The sequence below is a fragment of the Galeopterus variegatus genome, unplaced genomic scaffold (assembly GCF_000696425.1).
Source record: "Galeopterus variegatus unplaced genomic scaffold, G_variegatus-3.0.2 Scaffold723, whole genome shotgun sequence".
Taxonomy (NCBI): Eukaryota; Metazoa; Chordata; class Mammalia; order Dermoptera; family Cynocephalidae; genus Galeopterus; species Galeopterus variegatus.
Genome location: NW_007726834.1, coordinates 410,617 through 422,296, shown reverse-complemented (window position 1 = coordinate 422,296; position 11,680 = coordinate 410,617).

Sequence of the window (11,680 nt, the reverse complement as noted above, 5' to 3'; positions counted from 1 at the left end):
GCATGGGGGCGACGCTGAGGGTTGCAATCCCGTTGCCGGTCCCCGGTCCGGTACGGGGGCAACACTGAGGATTGTGATCCGTGGCCGGACACGGAAAAAGACAAAAGACAAAAAAAAAAAAAAATACTTGTACATGAATGTTCATAGCAGCATTATCCATAATAGCCCCAAAGTGGAAACAACCCAAGTGTCCATCACCTAAGAATCGATAAACAAAATGTGGTATATCCATACAATGGAATATTATCTAGCTAGAGGAAGGAAGTGCTGGTACACGTGACAATGTGGATGAACCCTGAAAACATTATGCTGAGTGACAGAAGCCAGTCACAAAAGGCCACATATAGTACGGTTCCATTTATGTGAAATGTCCAGAACAGGCGAATATAGAGACAGCGAGTAGATTAGTATCTGCCTAGAGCTGAGAGCAAGGAACGAGGAAGGCAAGTTGGGGGTGATAGCTAAAGCGTACGGGATTTCTTTTGGGGGTGATGAAAATGTCCTAGAATTGATTGTAGTGATGGTTGGACATATCTGTGAAAACAGTAAAAACCACTGAATTGTGCACTTTAAATGAGTTGTATGATATGTGAGTTATATCTCGATAAAGCCATAAAAAATAAAACACAAGGTTGTGTGTTTGAATGTGTCATCAAATTAGTTTGGAAAATACCGGGTTGAGAAAAGGATTGTTTGCTCTGGGACATCTCTGAAACTTTTATGTGCTAATATGCATCCTTGGCAAACTCCTGGAGTGGGTTAGACTGCAGCATTTCCAAAACTGTGACCATGCTTTAATCACGGTACCATGTTCAGAGGAACCTCCCTTAACCTCTCATCAAGCGCCTTTCACAGAACACAATTTGGCAAGTTTGGCTGTAAGCAGTGTATGCAGGGAAGGGCTGGAGCTGCACTTAGAGGGAAGACAGGCCATGGTGGGGACACGGAGGTGGGAGGACAGCCTAGTGGCTTGGTGCCAAGGAGGTGAAAGAAAAAGGATCTGAATAGACATGTCTTCAAAGAAGATACACAAATGGCCAATAAGCATATAAAAGATGCTCAACATTATTGGTCATCAGGGAAATTCAAATTGAACCACAATGAGATGCCACTTCACACCCACCAGGTGTGCAGAAAGGGATAGCAAGGATCTTAGGGGTCTGAACACAGCCTTTGGAGGGACCACCCTGCCCCCTCAGGCATTCATCCAGAAGGTGTTGCTCTCTCCTCAGCTTCAGGAAGGGGAGTTTCTCCCCCCCCCTGGGCTCCCTGACCCAAGCCCTAGGAATTCCCAGACCCTCCCTGATCCAGACTGGAGCCCCGACTGCCCCATTGCTTCCGGAGAGGATGCTGGGGACACTTGTTCATCCCAGCTGTGTTTATGTCCCTCTTCCTGGAAGTGGGATGGGCACCAGCCTGGCAAGGCTGGTGGGGGTAGGAGGAAGGCACCAGATCTGAGCACCCATGAGAACACCAAGGGCAGGGGCAACCGTGGGTGGGAGCAGGTTGGCTTGATCAGGGCCAGGTGGGTCGGAGCAGAGGGTCTTGTCCTGTCCCAAGGTACATTTTTCTTTAAACTCTCCTCCCTGCAGGGAACTTGGGGAAGAGAAATTGGCCTTTAAGTCTTAGAAGTCTTAGTGATAATGGTTAACATTACTGAGTGCCTACTACACACTCTATCCTAAGTGCTCTGCATGTGTATCTCATCTGGTACTTACCCTAGGTCTTATTATTATCCCCATTTTACAGATGAGGAAACTGAGTCTTGGAGGATTCCAATAACTTGCCCAATATTACACAACAAGGATGTGGGCCAGGGGAGTCTCATGGAATTAGGTTAGAGACTGAGTTCTAGACAAGGGAACAAGGTTGGAAAAGCACACACGACTGCCCTCGTCCAGATTTCCTGCCCCACAGCCTCTCTCAAGGCCCTGGGAGTGGAGTCTGGGAACACCCTGAGACTACTTGAAACATCTCCCTGCAGCAGTTGCCTCGAGTTCTCAGCTGCCTGGTATGGGAAGTGTCCAGAGACTTCTGAGTCTTCTTTCAAGAGACATCCTTGGGCTGGCCAGTCAGTTCAGTTGGTTAGAATGTGGTGTTGTAACACCAAGGTCCAGGGTTCGGATCCCTGCACCTGCCAGCCGCATCCCCCCTCCCCCCCAGAATGAAGTAAGGTGTCCTGGAAGAGCAGAAGCTAGATTTCAGAAAGAACATCCATCAGCAAGTAATTCTGTGCCCGAGAGGGAAGGCTTGGGGTCTCTGGGCTGGAGGAGATGCGGGAGAGGCAGGGGGATGGCTGAGAAAGTGCCATCCCTGGGTACTCTTGTCTGTGGCCAAACCTGGTCAAGGGTCCAGCAGTCTGGACCCCCAGATCCTTGATGCTGTCTCAGCTCAGAGGCAGAGGAATGGACAGACACCATTGCCTCCTCCATGAGTCTTCTGGGGCTGCAGGAAAGAGATGGCTGTGTGGGGAGGGGCAGGCATCATTCATTCCGCAAATATTTACGGACTGTGTTTCTAGCGCTGGGCCGCAGCCAAGGTCCTGGGGTCAGGTCCTGCACTGTGTCCATTACTCCTGTCTCCCTCAGGCAAGAAGGCTCTGGACACAGTGAGGAAGCAGGAGCCTGGCTCACCCTGCCTGGGGGGTGGGGGTGCACGACAGTAGCCCGCTGCCTGTGGCTGTCCCCTCCCCCAAGCCCACCCGCCTGGCAGGAATCTGGCTGCATCCCAAATGCTCGAAGTCTGCTCCTAGAGGGGAGGTGGTGAAGCCCGTCAGGAAGGGGGCCTTCCAGGAGGGGGTGGGAGCAGACGCTCTTGTCTCCCTAGCTCGCATTATCCAGCCCCCAAGAATGGGGGCTCCCACAGGGCCAGGCTGAGTCAGACAAGCTGCTGCCTGCCTGCCTTACATCCTGGGCGGGAGGCAGTCCCCAGAGGCAGAGCCAACAGGAAAAAATAATCAAGGAGCTTGGCAGGAGTGGGGGTGCTGTCCTGGGCCATCAGCCTTATCTTTTTTTTTTTTTAAAGATGACCGGTAAGTGGATCTTAACCCTTGATTTGGTGTTGTCAGCACCACGCTCAGCCAGTGAGCGAACCGGCCATCCCTATATGGGATCCGAACCCGGGGCCTTGGTGTTATCAGCACCGCACTCTCCCGGGTGAGCCACGGGCCGGCCCTGGGCCATCAGCCTTAAAAGGCAGCCACCTCCCAGGGCACAAGGCCTCATCACATGGCAGCCTTAGACACATATCCAGAGCTACCCGTAGGTCTGGAGAAGTTGAGTTGGGCCCCCAGAAAGTTAAGGTACCATTTCTGGGCAGTGTAGAGGGCGCCAGCCGTGTGCGGCTTCCTCCCTCTGGGCTAGGACATCTTGGGCATCCTGGCCCCCCTCCCAGGGCCCTTGCCCCAGTTCTTTCTGGAGCCTTCAGCCCATCCCCCCTCCTCTGCCTCCGTGACCCGACTTCCGCCCCCTATTCCTGTCTCTCTCTGTCTCTCTGTCCCCCTCTCTCCTCATCTCTCCTGTCTGCACAGACAGGCTGGGACAAGACTCCAGGTGCCACCCACCCAAAAGAGGTGTGCTGCAAGGAGGGGAAGTAGGCCAGGAGGAGTGGTGGTTGATTCTCCTGGAGTGTTGAGGTCCCTCCTCAGCCTTCTCTGTCCCTTTCAGGCCTCCACCCATGCCCTGGGAGGCTCGGGATGGAAATATAGGAAGAAACAGCATCTGCCTCCCCCTTGGTGGGATTTAAGTAGCTAAACCTGGATTTCAACGAAGCCTCTCCCGCCCGGGGAAACACCTGCTCCTCTTTCCACATAAGGCCCTTGACGAGAATGAGGGAACCTGCCCTATCTGCCTCCTGGGGGCCCCCATTCCCACAGTGGCAGGTGTGGGGAGGGGCTGTCAGCCCAGAGACTCCAGGCCCCCTGGGAAAGGATGGGACCTCCACTCGGCCACCGCCTCTGCTCCCCAGACCCGGGCTTACCTGGTTGGGACTGGATCGCAGGTGAGGGTGGGAGCAGGGCGGCCAAGAGAGGTTCCCGATTCCCACCCATCCAGGATGGGGGTAGCAGGCTGCTCCTTCCACACCTTTTGGGAGTTCCGTGCCAGGGCAGCAAGGGCAGGTCCACCCTAGAATCAGGGGGTTTGGTGGGAAACGTGGCTGTCATAGGAAATCTGAGCATTCGCCCCAGACCCAAATCTTCCTTCTTCTCCCCCAACTTCTGGAAGATCGTCCCATCTCCCCCTGGCCCCCTGGCTCCCGCCCTCTGCCACCCTTTCTCCCTCAGGAAGGTCTTCCAGGTGGAGCAGACTCCTCTCTGGTTGACTCAGAAAGTGCTGGGGAGAACCTACTCTGTACAAAGTCCACGTTGGGCACTTTGGGGGAGACCCAGAGGAGCCCATCCACCCCCGCTGCCTGGATGTCAGTCAGCATTCGATGGGGACAGGTACAGCAGAGCCCCAGTCAGGGCAAGGGGCCAGGCGTGGTCTGTGTTCTGGGAAGCTGGGAGCTGGGGATGAGGTGGGGATGCTCTGACGGGGGCATCTGGGAAGGCTTGCTGGAGGAGGTAGGGTTGGAGATGGGCCTTGATGAGGAGCCCCCATCAAAGGGAGTTCCCATCTCTCTTGGGGGCTATGTCCACCCCTGCTGCCTCTCACCGCATGCCCACCTGGAGCAAAGCCTGCTCCGAGCGTTCCTGCCCCCTCACCCAGCGCACCTGCCCCTTCTCCCTCCACCCTGGGACCGCCCAGCTGCGCACCTTGGGTATGTCTGGAGCCTGTCCGAGCCTTCTCTGTGCAATAGATGCTCCAAGTCTGCATCTGTGCGACAGAGCTAGTAAAACACAACCCCCACGGTTTTCCTGCCGATGGACGGGGGTCATGCTGGTGACAGCTCCATGAGAAGTGAGGACAGGTTTGGGGGGGTGGGGAGCAGGGGATTCTCCTTCCAGCCTCCGCTGTCAGTGAGGAGAATCTCCTCAGCCTCCTTCAGCCATCACGGCCTTCGGCCACCAACACTCTCTACATGTCTGTGTTGGAGTCTGGCCAGGCAGGCTGACCTTCTGCAGCCCTGGGCAGTACAGGAATGGGCTTGGGGACAGTTCGCTGCCGTGGACGGGCCCTACACTGCGTCTGATGTGCTCTGCTGCTTCTCCATGGAACCCAGTAGCCAGTCACCTGGGCACCTCGAGTCCTTCCAGCGTCAGGTCCCTCCTTCCCCTCTCACATTAAAACACACTCTGGAGTGGCTTCGGCCCCCACCCAAGGGTCTGGGCGCCTTGCCCTGGCTCCTGCGGCCCCTCTGATCTGCTGCTGCTGAATTCCCCACTCCTGCCTCTCACCTGTGCCCTGTTCACTCTGAGCTTTGTCAGCCCAGGTGAGGAATGCAGCCCCCCTTCCCTTCCACTCCCGCCCAAGTGCTCTTCACCCACGGCAGTGGAGGTGGGGGTCATTCCTGAGGGGTGGAGGTGATGGGGCGTCTACTTCCCACACATCGCCTCTCACGGCCATGATTTCTTCGCACTCTGGCTGCCCACCGCCTCGTTATCTCACTGGTTTTCAGTCTCTCTGTCTCCCTCTCTCCACATCTCTCCTCGGAAAGTCCCTCCTGAGTGGGCTCCTGAAACCCAGGGTCCTCCCAGGCTATCAGCTAGAGCCACCTCTCTCTGTTTCCTGTCATGAGAGAGCCCAGCAAGGTATTTTCCCAGACAGAGCTCTCGCCCTCAGAGAGATTCTGCTGCCAGCTTTTTTTTCCCTTAAAGATGACCGGTAAGGGGATCTTAACCCTTGACTTGGTGTTGTCAGCACCACGCTCACCCAGTGAGCCAACCGGCCATCCCTATATGGGATCCGAACCCGTGGCCTTGGTGTTATCAGCACCGCACTCTCCCGAGTGAGCCGTGGGCCGGCCCTCGCTGCCAGATTTTACAACAGCAAATGCGTGTTTGTGTTTTCTTCCCACTCTACACAGGTGGGGAAGGTGAGCCCCAGAAGAGAAAGCGACTTACCCAGGGCCCTAGAGACTGAGGGACAGAGCAGGAGTAAGAACCTAGGACTTCTAACTTCCCGTCTACGAGCTGTGTGACTCTGCCCAGTTAATGGGTCTCTCTGGGCCACCGTTTTCTTTCACTTTATTTGGAATGTTTTATTGAAATGTGACACACGAACACAGAAAACAGTGAGTTTTCACCAAATGAACACACTTGTATACTCAGCAACCAGGTCAAGAAATAGAATATTTCCAGCATCCCCCAATTCCCCTGGGACCTCCTCCCGAGTGCTACATCCCCCCATCACGACTTCTACCACCATAGATGAGTGTCTCTATCAATGGCATCACAGAATATGTGTTCTTTTGTGTCTGGTATTTTTTCCCAACATTATGCTTGGGAGATTCATCCGTGCTGTGTTTTGTACTTGTGGCTTGTTCCTTTGCATTGCTGCAGGGACACCATCCTGTGAATACGCCACGGTTTATTGATCCATTCTACTGCTAACAGATAGCGGAGGTTCTTCAATTTGAGGCTGCTGACAACGGAGCTGTGGTGGACATTCTTGTGCATGTCGTTTGGGACACAGTGCACGTTTTTCTCTGGGACACATGTCCAGATATGGAATTGCTGGGTCATAGGGTCTGCATTTGTTCAACTTTACGTAATGTCATAAAGTTTTCTAATGTGGTTATGCCAACTTCCACACCCACTAGCTGGGTACAAAAGTGCTCTTTGCTTCACATCCCTGCCAATATTTAGAAGCATCCGTCTTTTTCATTTTAGCTCATTGTGGTTTTTGCATTTCCCTGGTAACTAATAATATTGAACATCTTTCCATTTGATTACAGGGCGTTTGGAAAGCCTTACTTTGATGTGCCTGTTGAAGTCACCTGCCCATTTTCTGTTGCTTTCCTACCAACCTGTAAGAGTTCTTTATACATTCTGGATACACGCCCTTTGTAGTGCTAACATCTTCTCTAACTCTGTAGCTTGGCTTCTCCCTTGTTTAATGGTGACTTTTGATAAACAGAAGTTCTAATTGTAATGAAGAATAATTTATCAAGATTTTCCTTTATGGTTAGTACTTTTTGTGTCCTCTTTAAGAAATCTTTGCCCACCAAAGGCATGAAGATTTGCTGTGTTTTCTTCTAGTTGTTTTATCTTTTGTATTTAGATCTATATTCCATCTAGAATTTTGTTTTTCAGCTCGTTAGAGCACAGCCTTATAATACCAAGGTCATGAGTTTGGATTTCTGTACTGGTCAGCCACCAAAAAAAAAAAAAAAAAAAAAAAAAAAAAAAAAAAAAGAATATTATTTTTGTGTATGGCATGAAGTAGGGATCAAGGTACCTTTTCTCCACATGAATATCCAATTGACCCAGCACTATTTATTGAAAAGACTGCCCTCTTTCCCAGTATAGTATAGCAGTATCATCTTTGTCAAAACTCAGATAACCATATTTGCATGGATCTGTTTCAGGGCTCTCTATTCTGTCCCACGCGTCTATCTTTGCACTAATGCCACATTTGTGTTAATATTTGGACTGGAAGTTTTCAGCTTTCCTCTGCTTGCAGTGTCTCTTGTCTGTTCTTGGTCCTTTCCATCTCCATATACATTTTAGAATCAACATATCAATTTCATTTCTACATACACACCTTTCTGCTAGAATTTTGACTGGAATTTCATTGAATCTACAGATTGATTTGGAGAGGACTGACATTTTTACAATATTGAGACTTCCAGTCCATAAACATGGTATATCCCTTCCTTAGTTTAAGTAGCTTTCCATAATGTTTTGTAGTTTTCTGTTCATGTTTTTGGTTAGATTTATTTTTAGATATTTGATTTTTTAATGGTGTATAAATGATGTTGTATTTTTAATTCCTTTCCCTAATTGTGCATTGGTAGTATATTTATTTATTTATTTATTATTTTCCTAAAAGATGACCGGTAAGGGGATCTCAACCCTTGGCTTGGTGTTGTCAGCACCACGCTCAGCCAGTGAGCAAACCGGCCATCCCTATATAGGATCCGAACCCGGGGCCTTGGTGTTATCAGCACCGCACTCTACCGAGTGAGCCACGGGCTGGCCTGGTAGTATATTTAAAAAAATTTTTTTTTAATACTGATCTTGTATCCAGTGACTTTGATAAATTAATTCACTTTTTTATTCTAATAGTTTGTATATTGGGGGGATTTTCTCTATGTATTATTATGTCATCTAAATATTGGCAGTTTCATTTCTCCCTTTACAATTCTCATAATTTTTTTGTGCCTTATCGTCCTGTCTAAGACCTCCAGTGTAGTGCTGGACAGAAGCAGTGACAGTGGGCTGAGAGAGGGAAGAAAAAATGGAGAGGAAGGAAGAACAGAACAGAGCAGGAAAGACAGCCTCCTAGAGTGAAGAGCTACACATGGGGTCCAAGGTGTGAGGGCCTGGGAGGCATGGTGGGGCGAGCTGAGCCTGGGGCAGGGGAGCAACGGGAGCAAACCCAGACACAGGATATTAAAGTCAAGCAGCATTCCTCCTCTCTGGCCAGCACCCCCCCTCCACCGCCCCCTCCACCCATTGGGAATGCTTGGAATGTGATGAGCTGATAAGATCGGGACTCCCACTCCACCTGGCACAGTGCACAGGGGTGGGGTGCTATGCCACCCCCACTTGTTAGAGGGGATTTTTGGGGGGATGAGGTGGGGAGATTTTAATAGACATCACCCTAATGGAGAAACTGTGTGTGGAAGGGCTGAGGGAGGGGTGCCCCTCATGTGGAGCGAATGGGCCAGATGCCAGGGCTGTGGGCATGGCCAGATGCTTTCCAGCTGAGCTGCGCTGTGAGTCAGATAGCATGGGGCCTGGGTTGAGGGAGAGGGCTCCCAGCTGCCAGGGAAGCTGGGGCAGGAGGCAAGGGGAGAAGGGAAGCCAGGCAGAGCAGTGGCTGGCACCCTTCTGGAGACAGGGTGCCATGGTGCCATGGCTGCTGGCCAAAGAAGCCACTGGGAGGCCCTGGTCAAAGAGTAGTTCCCAGTGGGTGCTACCCACCCCTGCTGGGTTTAGAGTCCTTATGGAGCAGCCTGGCATTCCCATGGTCCTCATTGAGGTGGGTCCAGGGGGTCCTCCAATCCCATTCCAGGAAGGCGTTTGGGTACATGGGCATGCTCAGGTGTGTTCTTTAACACCCCACCACCACCTTCCCGTGGATCCCTGTGGCCTCCCTCCTTGCATAGCTGCATTCACTCACATTTGTTGAGACCTACTATGTGTCAGGCACTATGCCAGATCCTGGGGCCTTGACTGAACAAGCTGAGGTCCCTGCCTCCTAAGGCTATGACTCAGGTGGTGACGCAGTCCACAGCCAAGACATGGATGCTTCCACACATGGGAGATCAGTGCTCTGCGGGTAAATGTTGGAACCCCCACTGGGATACCTGGGACCCAGGCCTGCTCCAGGGGCTGACTTTCTGCTCTCTAGATGGATACTTCCCAGAAAAGCTGCCAGAGCAATGCAGAGGAAGGAAGGGGTGCAAAGGGGTGGACTCGTACTTTGAGGTTGGGCGTGATTGGAGGAAGAACAGAGATGGAGAAAACCTCAGCCCCAGGGACCACAGTGCGGCTATACCTGAGACCCACGGTGGCAACCTGAGACCAGGGTGGGAGGCGATCCAAACCTCGCTCAGGGCCCATTGCCCGTTGGCTTCCGCTGCAGAAACGGAGGGCAAGGGGCACCATCCCACATGGCTGCAGTGTGAACCGGCCCAGGAGCAGGCCTTGCCAGCTCAGGCCTGACCTGCAGACACCTGGGCGTTGCTGCAGGGCGGGCGAGGAGAGAGGAGTCATGCTAGATGCTAGAAAATCCACCTTGTCCCGGGCATTTTGTTTCCTCCTCACACCTAACACAAAGCCTGCTGGCACATGTGAGGAGTTAAAAGTGCCTGGGGAATAAAAACCATGAATGAATGATGAGTGATTAAATAAATGATGGATGAATAAACAGGTCCATCAACCAGCCAGTTACGTGAGTTCCCCGCGGCCAATTCTTATCCACGGGCAGGCCTGCCACCTGGTGGCCATCACACTAACTGCAGCCGTGGACAGGGCGCAGCACCACCCACCCGCACCCAGCAGCACCCTGCAGTGTAACGGTGAAGGCTGACCCGGGATCAGCTCGTTCCTCCTCTTGCCTCCGGGCCACGTTATTTTCCAGCACACTCAGGCAATTTTCTCTTATATTTCAGAAACTCCAAGGAAAGAGATGCCTCCCTTACCTCTGCCCCTTGGAAGATCCCTCCTGTGGTCTGACCTTCGTTTTCCTCCTCTTTCCTCTCTCCTCAAGGCAGAGAGAGCATCAGGGGGCTCCCCACCCTCAGCCTGGGGAGGGGTCAGGCCCCGACTGGCGGGAATTCTGTCTGTCACCTCCCCGTCTCTTCCCCATTTCTGGTTGGTTTATCTCAGGATGGTCACTCACTCCTGCCTCTCAATTCATGTGAGGAAACCTGGCTTCACTCTGCCATTCACCCCACAGGACAGGATGGTGGCGAGGACCCGCCAGGTCGGAGGTAGCTCAGCAGCTCCAGTACAGGGAAATGCCCTGACCTGGAGACAGGAGACACTGCTGTGTGACTTTGGTCAGGTAGCAGCCCCTCTCTGGGCCCCAGTGTCCCCATCTCTATGATTGGGGGCACCTGTGGTTCTGACATTCCATGGCGCTACCTCTCCATGCCTGGGTGACGTCCACAGTGTCTCTCCCCTCCTCCCCACAGGCCTGGTTTTCCAGCTGCCCCCACCTCTCTTCCCTTTTGTCCTGCTCTTCAGCCTCCAGGGCCAGCTGCAGTACACATGGTGGCTTCCAGGTGTCCCCTTGCTTTCTGTCCCCATAAAGAAGCATTGCAGGGGTGGTGAGATCACTCATTGCCTACTTCTTGCACATTGGGGAGGGCAATCTACCTTACGCAGTCGACTGATTTAAATGTTAGTCTAAATGGTAATTTAAATGTTAATCCAGAAGCACTCTCATAGAGACACCCAGAATAAGGTTTGGCCAAATATCCAGGGACCCCATTGCCCAGTCAAGTTGACACATAAAATTAACCATCACAGCAACTAACCCCCTCCAAGTACCCGTCTTCTGGGGACCAAGGCTGCTGATAGACACCACATGCATCAGCCAGGGCAGGGAGCAGGAGGGCTAAGCCTCATGGGCAAAGGCCTCAGGGACCCTGCAAAGGCACACGAGGCAGAGGCTGACAAAAGAAGGTGGTAATGCGGGCAATGTGCTTCTGTTCAGCTCAGGAAGGACTATTCTCTGCAAACATCTTCCGGCCATTGCTTTGTCCGTGGGGCTGGTCATTGTGGGAGATGGGGAGTCCAGTCTGGGCTAGAGGGGCTCCAGGGAAAGGAAGAGGCTGAATTCTGACCCACAAGGAGCTGTGAGCCTAAAAGGGGTGGCAAGACATGGACAGTGTCCTAGGAAGGGGGCGGGGGCAGGGAGGGCGAGATTGCAGAGTGGGGGCTGGGCTGAGAAGGGAGGCTGGTCAGCACAGAAGTCAGGAGCCCGTGTCCCTGGGGATAAAAGTGGGGGGGTGGAAGTTGTCCCCATGTGCTGCAGGACGTTCATTCCTAGAGCTCAGGGGCTGACAAACTACTACAACCCATGAGCTAAACTAGCCTGCCATCTGCTTTTGCAAATAAAATTTT